The sequence below is a fragment of the Balaenoptera physalus genome (genome assembly GCF_965194825.1).
Source record: "Balaenoptera physalus genome assembly, contig: HAP1_SCAFFOLD_1053, whole genome shotgun sequence".
NCBI classification, from domain to species: domain Eukaryota; kingdom Metazoa; phylum Chordata; class Mammalia; order Artiodactyla; family Balaenopteridae; genus Balaenoptera; species Balaenoptera physalus.
In genome coordinates, this window is record NW_028125739.1 from 199,671 (window position 1) to 214,412 (window position 14,742).

The window sequence follows — 14,742 nt, forward strand, 5'->3', positions numbered from 1 at the left end:
TTATTAGCCACATGCGTATCCAACCTCCAAAAAGGTTTCAGCTCACACCAGTCATGACCATCAGCAAAAAGTCTACAAACTATAAATGCTGAAGGGGTTTTAGAGAACTGTGTACCTTCTAGCTGCTGTTTGGATGTAAAGTGGTAATAGCAGTAACGCAAACTGAATCGAGCTGCTTGAAAAGGTAAACATTGAGCTACCATATGATGCGGCAGCGCACCTTTTGGGCCTATAACCTAAGACCACCGGATTCGGAAAGACAGAGGCAGGCAAATGTGCACTGCAACAATATTGAAATAGCCAAGACATGGAAGCAAAAAAAAGGTCCATAAACAGATGAATGGACAAAGACGAAATGGTATACGTACCAAATGGAAGAGTAGCCTCTGGAAAAAAATGAACAATGCCGTTTTCAGGACTAGAGTTGAGCCTAAAAATAATCATATAAGGTTAAGTAAGTCAAAAGGGTATGACAAATATCCTATGATATCATTTATACATGTTATCCTAAGATTGCTACCAATGAACATATTTCCACAGAAAAAGACACTCACAGACTTATCAAATAAACTAAGGGCAAGCCAAAATGAAAGTTGGGAGGATGGGTAAATTAGGACAATGGGGTTAATATACATATACTAATGCATGTTAAATGTATATAAACTATATGAATTATATAGTCACCAATACATATAAAATATATAATGACAAAACACCTACCAAATACCAAGGGAGGTCTACTCAACATTCTGTAATAACATACAAGGTAACAGGATCCGAAGATGAACAGACATCTGTATGAATCATTGAGCAGATTCTGTACAGCCAGAAAACCACAACACTCTAATCAAATTTACTCCGATAAGAAATAGAAATTAAATTTAAAAAACAAACATAAGTAAGGTGACATAAACTTCTGGGGGCTTGTCCCAGCACATTCCACTCTAATTTACAACCTTGGAACACTACCTCCAGGAAGACTCTTTTGCACTAGTAACAGGAGTTGAGAACGTAATAATGCTGCCGCCTTGTGGCTGTTTCCCATAACAGCAGCTTTAAACCAAGTGCTAATGGTTGCTTAATAGGCACAAGGACTGCAGGGCTATAAATGACACCTGTCCCCAAAAAATGCCCTGGCGTAGGGAATAGGCAAGAAAATTCAACACATGACAAATGTTTCAAGAAGTCAATATGAAGAGGGAAGTTTTAGTCACTCTTTAAATAAAAAAGGAAAAGGACAAAAAAGGACATGCCTAAAGCTCAGTATAAGGAATTATTAGCCACATGCAAATCCAACTTCCAAAAAGGTTTCAGCTTACACCAGTCAAATGACCATCAGCAAAAAGTCTACAAACTATAAATGCTGAAGGGCTTTTAGAGAACTCTGTACCTTCTAGCTGCTGGTGGAATGTAAAATGGTAACAGCACTAACGAAAACTGAACGGAGCTGCTTTAAAAGGTAAAAATTAAGCTACCATATGATGCTGCAGGGCACCTTTTGGGCCTATAACCTAAGACCACAAGAATCGGAAAGACAGAGGCAGGCAAATGGTACTGCAGCAATATTGAAATTGCCAAGACATGGAAGCAAAAAAAAGGTCCATAATCAGATGAATGGACAAAGAAGAAGTGGTATATGGACAGATCGGAGTATCAGTCACAAAAAAAATAAAACAATGGCATATGCAGCACCACAGATGAGCCTAGAGATAATCACACAATGTGAAGTAAGTCAGAATGCGAAAGACAAATGCCCTATGATGTCCCTTATGTTATCTGAAAATTCATAAAAATGAACATATTTCCTAGAGAAAGGCAATCTCAGATTGAGAAGACAAACTTATGGTTAAGCCATAGAAAAGGTGTGAGGAATGGATAAATTAGGATATTGGGGTTAACACACATATATTAATACATATAAAATATATAATCCCCAAAGACCTATGGAATACCAAAAGTGGTCTACTCAACACTCTGTAACAACCTACATGGGAAAGGACCCAAAGATCAACAGATATATATGTATATGTGTAAATGAACAAGATTCTGTACACCTAGAAAAAAAGACATTTTTCAATCAAATTTGCTCTGATAAAAACTACAACTTAAAGACACAAACAAGAATTACGGAGGCTAAAACTTACGGGGGTTTGTCCTGGCACATTCCACTCTAATCTGCAACCTAAAAGCACAACTTGCAGCAAGGTTCTGTTTGCCTAGCAAGCAGAGTTGGCAACATGGAAATGCTGCCACCCTAAGGCTGTTTCCTCAAACAGCAGCTTTAAATCTACTGCTAATGGTCACTAATATTCACAAGGACTGCAGGGCTGTAAATGACTCATACCCTCAAAAAATGTCCTGGGGTAGGGAATGGCCAAAAAAATCGAAACGTGGCAAATTTTTCAAGAAGGCAATTTGAAGTTGTAACTTTAGCTCCATCTTAAAAAAAAATGAAAAGAACATTGATAAACGCAAAACATCAGGAATTATGAGACGCATGCAAATCCAATCTACACAAAGCTATCACCTCACACCAGTCAGAATGACCATCAGCAAAATGTCAACAAACAGAGCATTAACCAAGATGGCGGAGTAGAAGGACGTGCTCTCACTCCCTCTTGCGAGAGCACCAGAATCACAACTGGCTGCTGGACAATCACTGACAGGAAGACCCTGGACTACACCAAGGAGGATACCGCACGTCCAAGGACAGAGGAGAAGCCACAGTGAGACGGTAGGAGGGCGCAATCAGAGTAAAATCAAATCCCATAACTGCTGGGTGGGTGACTCACAGACTGGCGAACACTTATACCACAGAAGTCCACCCACTGGAGTGAAGGTTCTGAGCCCCACGTCAGGCTTCCCAACCTGGGGGTCCTGCAACGGGAGGAGGAATTCCTAGAGAATCAGACTTTGAAGCCTAGTGGGAATTGATTGCAGGACTCCTACAGGACTGGGGGAAACAGAGACCCCACTCTTGGAGGGCACACACAAAGTAGTGTGCGCATCGGGACCCAGGGGAAGGAGCAGTGACCCTGGGGGAGACTGAACCAGACCTACCTGCTGGTGTTTGGGGGTCTCCTGCAGAGGCGGGGCGTGGCTCTGTTTCACCGTGGGGACAAGGACACTGGCAGCGGAGGTTCTGGGAAGTGCTCCTTGGCGTGAGCCCTCCCAGAGTCTGCCATTAACCCCACCAAAGAGCCCAGGTAGGCTCCAGTGTTGGGTTGCCTCAGGCAAAACAACCAACAGGGAGGGAACCCAGCCCCACCCATCAACAGTCAAGTGGATTAAAGTTTTACTGAGCTCTGACCGCCACAGCAACAGTCAGCTCTACCCACCACCAGAGCCTCCCATCAAGCCTCTTAGATAGCCTCAACCACCAGAGGGCAGACAGCAGAAACAAGAAAAACGACAATCCTGCAGCCTGTGGACCAAAAACCACAGTTACAGAAAGATAGACAAGATGAAAAGGCAGAGGGCTATGTACCAGATGAAGGAACAAGAAAAAACCCCAGAAAAACAACTAAATGAAGTGGAGATAGGCAACCTTCCAGAAAAAGAATTCAGAATAATGATAGTGAAGATGATCCAGGACCTCGGAATAAGAATGGAGGCAAAGATTGAGAAGATGCAAGAAATGATTAACAAAGACCTAGAAGAATTAAAGAACAAACAAACAGAGATGACCAATACAATAAGTGAAATGAAAACTACGCTAGAAGGAATCAATAGCAGAATAACTGAGGCAGAAGAACGGATAAGTGACCTGGAAGACAGAATGGTGGAATTCACTGCTGCGGAACAGAATAAAGAAAAAAAAAATGAAAAGAAATGAAGACAGCCTAAGAGACCTCTGGGACAACATTAAATGCAACAACATTCGCATTATAGGGGTCCCAGAAGGAGAAGAGAGAGAGAAAGGACCAGAGAAAATATTTGAAGAGATTATAGTCGAAAACTTCCCTAACATGGGAAAGGAAATAGCCACCCAAGTCCAGGAAGCGCAGAGAGTCCCATACAGGATAAACCCAAGGAGAAACACGCCGAGACACATAGTAATCAAAGTGGCAAAAATTAAAGACAAAGAAAAATTATTGAAAGCAGCAAGGGAAAAACGACAAATAACATACAAGGGAACTCCCATAAGGTTAACAGCTGATTTCTCAGCAGAAACTCTACAAGCCAGAAGGGAGTGGCATGATATACTTAAAGTGATGAAAGGGAAGAACCTACAACCAAGATTACTCTACCCGGCAAGGATCTCATCTAGATTTGATGGAGAAATCAAAAGCTTTACAGACAAGCAAAAGCTACGAGAATTCAGCACCACCAAACCAGCTCTACAACAAATGCTAAAGGAACTTCTCTAAGTGGGAAACACAAGAGAAGAAAAGGACCTACAAAAACAAACCCAAAACAATTAAGAAAATGGTCATAGGAACATACATATCGATAATTACCTTAAACGTGAATGGATTAAATGCCCCAACCAAAAGACATAGACTGGCTGAATGGATACAAAAACAAGACCCATATATATGCTATCTACAAGAGACCCACTTTAGACCTAGGGACACATACAGACTGAAAGTGAGGCGATGGAAAAGGATATTCCATGCAAATGGAAATCAAAAGAAAGCTGGAGTAGCTATACTCATATCAGATAAAATAGACTTTAAAGTAAAGAATGTTACAAGAGACAAGGAAGGACACTACATAATGATCAAGGGATCAATCCAAGAAGAAGATATAACAATTATAAATATATATGCACCCAACATAGGAGCACCTCAATACATAAGGCAACTGCTAACAGCTATAAAAGAGGAGATCGACAGTAACACAATCATAGTGGGGGACTTTAACACCTCACTTCCACCAATGGACAGATCATCCAAAATGAAAATGAATAAGGAAACAGAAGCTTTAAATGACACAACAGACCAGTTAGATTTAACTGGTATATATAGGACATTCCATCCAAAACCAGCAGATTACACGTTCTTCTCAAGTGCGCACGGAACATTCTCCAGGATAGATCACATCTTGGGTCACAAATCAAGCCTCAGCAAATTTAAGAAAATTGAAATCATATCAAGCATCTTTTCGGACCACAACGCTATGAGATTAGAAATGAATTACAGGGAAAAAAACGTAAAACAGACAAACACGTGGAGGCTAAACAATACGTTACTAAATAACCAAGAGATCACTGAAGAAATCAGAGAGGAAATCAAAAAATACCTAGAGACAAATGACAATGAAAACACGACGACCCAAAACCTATGGGATGCAGCAAAAGCAGTTCTAAGAGGGAAGTTGATAGCTATACAAGCCTATCTCAGGAAACAAGAAAAATCTCAAGTAAACAATCTAACCTTACACCTAAAGAAACTAGAGAAAGAAGAACAAACAAAACCCAAAGTTAGCAGAAGGAAAGAAATCATAAAGATCAGAGCAGAAATAAATGAAATAGAAACAAAGAAAACAATAGCAAAGATCAATAAAACTAAAAGTTGGTTCTTTGAGAAGATAAACAAAATTGATAAGCCATTAGCCCAGACTCATCAAGAAAAAGAGGGAGAGGACTCAAATCAATAAAATCAGAAATGAAAAAGGAGAAGTTACAACAGACACCGCAGAAATACAAAGCATCCTAAGAGACTACTACGAGCAACTTTACGCCAATAAAATGGACAACCTGGAAGAAATGGACACATTTTTAGAAAGGTATAACCTTCCAAGACTGAACCAGGAAGAAACAGAAAATATGAACAGACCAATCACAAGTAATGAAATTGAAACTGTGATTAAAAATCTTCCAACAAACCAAAGTCCAGGACCAGATGGCTTCACAGGTGAATTCTATCAAACATTTAGAGAAGAGCTAAGACCTATCCTTCTCAAACTCTTCCAAAAATTGCAGAGGAAGGAACACTCCCAAACTCATTCTATGAGGCCACCATCACCCTGATACCAAAACCAGACAAAGACACTACAAAAAAAGAAAATTACAGACCAATATCACTGATGAATATAGATGCAAAAATCCTCAACAAAACACTAGCAAACAGAATCCAACAACACATTAAAAGGATCATACACCACGATCAAGTGGGATTTATCCCAGGGATGCAAGGATTCGTCAATATACGCAAATCAATCAATGTGATACACCATCTTAACAAATTGAAGAATAAAAACCATATGATCATCTCAATAGATGCAGAAAAAGCTTTTGACAAAATTCAACACCCATTTATGATAAAAACTCTCCAGAAAGTGGGCATAGAGGGAACCTACCTCAACATAATAAAGGCCATATATGACAAACCCACAGCAAACATCATTCTCAAAGGTGAAAAACTGAAAGCATTTCCTCTAAGATCAGGAACGAGACAAGGATGTCCACTCTCACCGCTATTATTCAACATAGTTCTGGAAGTCCTATGCACGGCAATCAGAGAAGAAAAAGAAATAAAAGGAATACAAATTGGAAAAGAGGAGGTAAAACTGTCACTGTTTGCGGATGACATGATACTATACATAGAGAATCCTAAAACTGCCACCAGAAAACTGCTAGAGCTAATGAATGAATATGGTAAAGTTGCAGGATACAAAATGAATGCACAGAAATCTCTTGCATTCCTATACACTAATGATGAAAAATCTGAAAGAGAAATTATGGAAACACTCCCATTTACCATTGCAACAAAAAGAATAAAATACCTAGGAGTAAACCTACCTAGGGAGACAAAAGACCTGTATGCAGAAAACTATAAGACACTGATGAAAGAAATTAAAGATGATACCAACAGATGGAGAGATATACCATGTTCTTGGATTGGAAGAATCAACATTGTGATAATGAGTATACTACCCAAAGCAATATACAGATTCAACGCAATCCCTATCAAATTACCAATGGCATTTTTTACGGAGCTAGAACAAATCATCTTAAAATTTGTATGGAGTCACAAAAGACCCCGAATAGCCAAAGCAGTCTTGAGGGAAAAAAATGGAGCTGGAGGAATCAGACTCCCTGACTTCAGACTATACTACAAAGCTACAGTAATCAAGACAATATGGTACTGGCACAAAAACAGAAACATAGATCAATGGAACAAGATAGCAAGCCCACAGATTAACCCACGCACCTATGGTCAACTAATCTATGACAAAGGAGGCAAAGATATACAATGGAGAAAAGACAGTCTCTTCAATAAGTGGTGCTGGGAAAACTGGACAGCTACATGCAAAAGAATGAAATTAGAATACTCCCTAACACCATACACAAAAATAAACTCAAAATGGATTAGAGACCTAAATATAAGACTGGACACTATAAAACCCTTAGAGGAAAACATAGGAAGAACACTCTTTGACATAAATCACAGCAAGATCTTTTTTGATCCACCTCCTAGAGTAATGGAAATAAAAACAAAAATAAACAAATGGGACCTAATGAAACCTCAAAGCTTTTGCACAGCAAAGGAAACCATAAACAAGACGAAAAGACAACCCTCGGAATGGGAGAAAATATTTGCAAACGAATCAACGGACAAAGGATTAATCTCCAAAATATATAAACAGCTCATTCAGCTCAATATTAAAGAAACAAACACCCCAATCCAAAAATGGGCAGAAGACCTAAGTAGACATTTCTCCAAAGAAGACATACAGACGGCCACGAAGCACATGAAAAGATGCTCAACATCGCTAATTATTAGAGAAATGCAAATCAAAACTACGATGAGGTATCACCTCACTCCTGTTAGAATGGGCATCATCAGAAAATCTACAAACAACAAATGCTGGAGAGGGTGTGGAGAAAAGGGAACCCTCTTGCACTGTTGGTGGGAATGTAAATTGATACAGCCACTATGGAGAACAATATGGAGGTTCCTTAAAAAACTAAAAATAGAATTACCATATGACCCAGCAATCCCACTACTGAGCATATACCCAGAGAAAACCGTAATTCAAAAAGACACATGCACCCGAATGTTCATTGCAGCACTATTTACAATAGCCAGGTCATGGAAGCAACCTAAATGCCCATCAACAGACGAATGGATAAAGAAGTTGTGGTACATATATACAATGGAATATTACTCAGCCATAAAAAGGAACGAAATTGAGTCATTTGTTGAGAAGTGGATGGATCTAGAGACTGTCATACAGAGTGAAGTAAGTCACAAAGAGAAAAACAAATATCGTATATTAATGCATGTATGTGGAACCCAGAAAAATGGTACAGATGAGCCGGTTTGCAGGGCAGAAGTTGAGACACAGATGTAGAGAATGGACATATGGACACCAAGGGGGGAAAACTGCGGTGGGGTGGGGATGGTGGTGTGCTGAATTGGGCGATTGGGATTGACATGTATACACTGATGTGTATAAAATTGATGCCTAATAAGAACCTGCAGTATAAAAAAACAAACAAACAAAACAACTAATACTAAACTTTCATTGGGTTATTTGTATGGAAATAGGTTAATATAAATGTTTCAGACATTACATGAAATTTCTAAAAATCTTATATTTGTATTTGTATGGAAATATGTATGGAAATATGTTAATATAAATGTTTCAGACATTACATGAAATTTCTAAAAATCTTATATGTTCTGGTATAATGTTATAAGTAATAATCCTAGTTATTACTTTAAAATGTATATCTCAGAAATAACTAATTTTCTTGTCAACTGCATTATTATGAACTTTCATCAAATCTTTAACTGTGGTCATTTTTAAGTCTTTTCTCATTTACAGACAGTTCTGGGTGTACTCTGATGCTTTGGCAAATATGTTCCTATTAAAGGGTTTCATCTTCAAGAAATTCATGGAAAAGACTCTGACAAGTACAAGTTTCTGGTAACTGACTGCACTGCTGAACTGAATGAATAAGCATTTTCAGAACTCTAATGAAAAACTGATGAACTCAAAAAAGTGCTAACAAAAGATCAAGATGAAAACAAAAATTTAATTACATGGGACTGAGTGAACTGATGAGGATGAGTATAATTTTTGTGACTTTCTGTCTGAATTAAAAAAAAATCCCACAAGGACTCAGAGGCAAAGAATATACAAATCAATTTTCACTGCAAAGTAAAGGAGCTGTTACAGTGGAGGATTACTGGACTGAATGTCAATATTATGACATAGTATGAGTGTGTTTCAGGTTTGGTAACTGCAATCATTGTTGCTTTTGTTGTGGTCATCCATGTACAATGCTTAGTGTCAGTCTATTTATCTCTTGTAAAAATAAAATACACTGTGTGTGTGTGAAAAAAAATGTCAACAAACAATAGGTGCTGAAGCAGTTGTGGAGAAAAGCGTAACCTCTCGGTCTAAGTGGGATGTAAACTGGTAATGGCCAAATAATAAGAACAGGACGGCAGTGCGTTTAAAGGTAAAAACTGAGTCACCATATGATCTGGAAGGCCCACTATTGGGCCTGTCACCTGTGAAAGCCAGAATCAAAAAGGCACGGGATGGAAAACCGTGTATTGCAGCAGTACTTACAATAGCCAAAACATGGAAGCAAACAAAATGTCCATCAACAGATAAATGGACAAAGAAGAAGTGGTACACATACCGAATGGAAGAGTAGCCTCGGGAAAAAAATGAACAATGCCGTTTTCAGGACTACACATGAGCCTAGAAATAATCATATTAGCTTAAGTAAGTCAAGAGGGAATGACAAATATCCTATGATATCATGTATACATGTTATCCTAAGATTGCTACCAATGAACATATTTCCACAGAAAAAGACACTCACAGACTTATAAAACAAACTAAGGGTTAGCCAAAATGAAAGGTGGGAGGATGGATAAATAAGGACTATGGGGTAACATAGATATAGTAATGTATGTTAAATGTATATAAACATATAACATATAAACTCTATGAATTATTTAGTCACCAATACATATAAAATATATAATGACAAAACACCTACCAAATACCAAGGGAGGTCTACTCAACATTCTGTAATAACATACAAGGTAACAGAATCCGAAGATGAACAGACATACGTATGAATCATTGAGCAGATTCTGTACAGCCAGAAAACCACAACACTCCGATAAGAAATAGAAATTAAATTTAAAAAGCAAACATAAGTAAGGCGACATAAAGTTCTGGGGGCTTGTCCCAGCACATTCCACTCTAATATACAACCTTGGAACTCTACCTCCAGGAAGATTCTTTTGCACTAGTAACAAGAGCTGAGAACGTAATAATGCTGCTGCCTTGTGGCTGTATCCCACAACAGCAGCTTTAAACCAAGTGCTAATGGTTGCTTAATAGTCACAAGGACTGCAGGGCTGTAAATGACACCTGTCCTCAAAAAATGCCCTGGGATAGGGAATAGGCAAGAAAATTCAACACCTGACAAATTTTTCAAGAAGTCAATAGGAAGAGGGAGGTTGTAATCACTCTTTAAAAAAAAAAGGAAAAGAAAAAAAAGGAGATGCCTAAAGCTCAGTATAAGGAATTATTAGCCACATGCAAAGGCAACGTGAAAAAGGTTTCAGCTCACACCAGTCAAATGACCATCAGCAAAAAGTCTACAAACTATAAATGCTGAAGGGGTTTTAGAGACCTCTCATCCTTCTAGCTGCTGGTGGGATGTAAAGTGGTAACAGCACTAACGAAAACTGAATGGAGCTGCTTTAAAAGGTAAAAATTGAGCTACCATATGATGCAGCAGGGCACGTTTTGGGCCTATAACCTAAGACCACCAGAATCGGAAAGACAGAGGCAGGCAAATGTGCACTGCAGCAATACTGAAATAGCCAACACATGGAAGCAAAAAAAAGTTCCATAAACAGAAGAATGGACAAAGAAGAAGTGGTATATGGACAGAATGGAATAGTAGTAGCCTTGGGAAAAAAATGAACAATGCCGTTTTCAGGACTACAAATGAGCCTAGAAATAATCATATAAGGTTAAGTAAGTCAAAAAGGTATGACAAATATCCTATGATATCATGCGTACATGTTATCCTAAGATTGCTACCAATGAACATATGTCTACAGAAAAAGACAATCACAGATTTACAAAACAAACTAATGGTTAGCCAAAATGAAAGGTGGGAGGATGGATAAATTAGGACTATGGGGCTAACATACATATACTAATGTATATTAAATGTATATAAACATATAACATATAAACTATATGAATTATATAGTCGCCAATACATATAAAATATATAGTGACAAAACACCTACCAAATACCAAGGGAGGTCTACTCAACATTCTGTAATAACATACAAGGTAACAGGATCCGAAGATGAACAGACATCTGTATGAATCATTGAGCAGATTCTGTACAGCCAGAAAACCACAACACTCTAATCAAATTTACTCCGATAAGAAATAGAAATTAAATTTAAAAAACAAACATAAGTAAGGTGACATAAACTTCTGGGGGCTTGTCCCAGCACATTCCACTCTAATTTACAACCTTGGAACACTACCTCCAGGAAGACTCTTTTGCACTAGTAACAGGAGTTGAGAACGTAATAATGCTGCCGCCTTGTGGCTGTTTCCCATAACAGCAGCTTTAAACCAAGTGCTAATGGTTGCTTAATAGGCACAAGGACTGCAGGGCTATAAATGACACCTGTCCCCAAAAAATGCCCTGGCGTAGGGAATAGGCAAGAAAATTCAACACATGACAAATGTTTCAAGAAGTCAATATGAAGAGGGAAGTTTTAGTCACTCTTTAAATAAAAAAGGAAAAGGACAAAAAAGGACATGCCTAAAGCTCAGTATAAGGAATTATTAGCCACATGCAAATCCAACTTCCAAAAAGGTTTCAGCTTACACCAGTCAAATGACCATCAGCAAAAAGTCTACAAACTATAAATGCTGAAGGGCTTTTAGAGAACTCTGTACCTTCTAGCTGCTGGTGGAATGTAAAATGGTAACAGCACTAACGAAAACTGAACGGAGCTGCTTTAAAAGGTAAAAATTAAGCTACCATATGATGCTGCAGGGCACCTTTTGGGCCTATAACCTAAGACCACAAGAATCGGAAAGACAGAGGCAGGCAAATGGTACTGCAGCAATATTGAAATTGCCAAGACATGGAAGCAAAAAAAAGGTCCATAATCAGATGAATGGACAAAGAAGAAGTGGTATATGGACAGATCGGAGTATCAGTCACAAAAAAAATAAAACAATGGCATATGCAGCACCACAGATGAGCCTAGAGATAATCACACAATGTGAAGTAAGTCAGAATGCGAAAGACAAATGCCCTATGATGTCCCTTATGTTATCTGAAAATTCATAAAAATGAACATATTTCCTAGAGAAAGGCAATCTCAGATTGAGAAGACAAACTTATGGTTAAGCCATAGAAAAGGTGTGAGGAATGGATAAATTAGGATATTGGGGTTAACACACATATATTAATACATATAAAATATATAATCCCCAAAGACCTATGGAATACCAAAAGTGGTCTACTCAACACTCTGTAACAACCTACATGGGAAAGGACCCAAAGATCAACAGATATATATGTATATGTGTAAATGAACAAGATTCTGTACACCTAGAAAAAAAGACATTTTTCAATCAAATTTGCTCTGATAAAAACTACAACTTAAAGACACAAACAAGAATTACGGAGGCTAAAACTTACGGGGGTTTGTCCTGCCACATTCCACTCTAATCTGCAACCTAAAAGCACAACTTGCAGCAAGGTTCTGTTTGCCTAGCAAGCAGAGTTGGCAACATGGAAATGCTGCCACCCTAAGGCTGTTTCCTCAAACAGCAGCTTTAAATCTACTGCTAATGGTCACTAATATTCACAAGGACTGCAGGGCTGTAAATGACTCATACCCTCAAAAAATGTCCTGGGGTAGGGAATGGCCAAAAAAATCGAAACGTGGCAAATTTTTCAAGAAGGCAATTTGAAGTTGTAACTTTAGCTCCATCTTAAAAAAAAATGAAAAGAACATTGATAAACGCAAAACATCAGGAATTATGAGACGCATGCAAATCCAATCTACACAAAGCTATCACCTCACACCAGTCAGAATGACCATCAGCAAAATGTCAACAAACAGAGCATTAACCAAGATGGCGGAGTAGAAGGACGTGCTCTCACTCCCTCTTGCGAGAGCACCAGAATCACAACTGGCTGCTGGACAATCACTGACAGGAAGACCCTGGACTACACCAAGGAGGATACCGCACGTCCAAGGACAGAGGAGAAGCCACAGTGAGACGGTAGGAGGGCGCAATCAGAGTAAAATCAAATCCCATAACTGCTGGGTGGGTGACTCACAGACTGGCGAACACTTATACCACAGAAGTCCACCCACTGGAGTGAAGGTTCTGAGCCCCACGTCAGGCTTCCCAACCTGGGGGTCCTGCAACGGGAGGAGGAATTCCTAGAGAATCAGACTTTGAAGCCTAGTGGGAATTGATTGCAGGACTCCTACAGGACTGGGGGAAACAGAGACCCCACTCTTGGAGGGCACACACAAAGTAGTGTGCGCATCGGGACCCAGGGGAAGGAGCAGTGACCCTGGGGGAGACTGAACCAGACCTACCTGCTGGTGTTTGGGGGTCTCCTGCAGAGGCGGGGCGTGGCTCTGTTTCACCGTGGGGACAAGGACACTGGCAGCGGAGGTTCTGGGAAGTGCTCCTTGGCGTGAGCCCTCCCAGAGTCTGCCATTAACCCCACCAAAGAGCCCAGGTAGGCTCCAGTGTTGGGTTGCCTCAGGCAAAACAACCAACAGGGAGGGAACCCAGCCCCACCCATCAACAGTCAAGTGGATTAAAGTTTTACTGAGCTCTGACCGCCACAGCAACAGTCAGCTCTACCCACCACCAGAGCCTCCCATCAAGCCTCTTAGATAGCCTCAACCACCAGAGGGCAGACAGCAGAAACAAGAAAAACGACAATCCTGCAGCCTGTGGACCAAAAACCACAGTTACAGAAAGATAGACAAGATGAAAAGGCAGAGGGCTATGTACCAGATGAAGGAACAAGAAAAAACCCCAGAAAAACAACTAAATGAAGTGGAGATAGGCAACCTTCCAGAAAAAGAATTCAGAATAATGATAGTGAAGATGATCCAGGACCTCGGAATAAGAATGGAGGCAAAGATTGAGAAGATGCAAGAAATGATTAACAAAGACCTAGAAGAATTAAAGAACAAACAAACAGAGATGACCAATACAATAAGTGAAATGAAAACTACGCTAGAAGGAATCAATAGCAGAATAACTGAGGCAGAAGAACGGATAAGTGACCTGGAAGACAGAATGGTGGAATTCACTGCTGCGGAACAGAATAAAGAAAAAAAAAATGAAAAGAAATGAAGACAGCCTAAGAGACCTCTGGGACAACATTAAATGCAACAACATTCGCATTATAGGGGTCCCAGAAGGAGAAGAGAGAGAGAAAGGACCAGAGAAAATATTTGAAGAGATTATAGTCGAAAACTTCCCTAACATGGGAAAGGAAATAGCCACCCAAGTCCAGGAAGCGCAGAGAGTCCCATACAGGATAAACCCAAGGAGAAACACGCCGAGACACATAGTAATCAAAGTGGCAAAAATTAAAGACAAAGAAAAATTATTGAAAGCAGCAAGGGAAAAACGACAAATAACATACAAGGGAACTCCCATAAGGTTAACAGCTGATTTCTCAGCAGAAACTCTACAAGCCAGAAGGGAGTGGCATGATATACTTAAAGTGAT

At 39.4% G+C, this 14,742-nt stretch overlaps 1 long non-coding RNA gene across 1 annotated transcript; it reads left to right on the top strand.

The window, feature by feature from the left end:
• Positions 1 to 288: 288 nt before the first annotated feature.
• On the top strand, positions 289 to 10,892 carry LOC309653723. The gene is made up of 2 exons (XR_014259417.1): positions 289 to 324; positions 10,833 to 10,892. It is a non-coding gene; the product is annotated as an uncharacterized lncRNA (long non-coding RNA).
• The last annotated feature ends 3,850 nt before the right edge of the window (positions 10,893 to 14,742 follow it).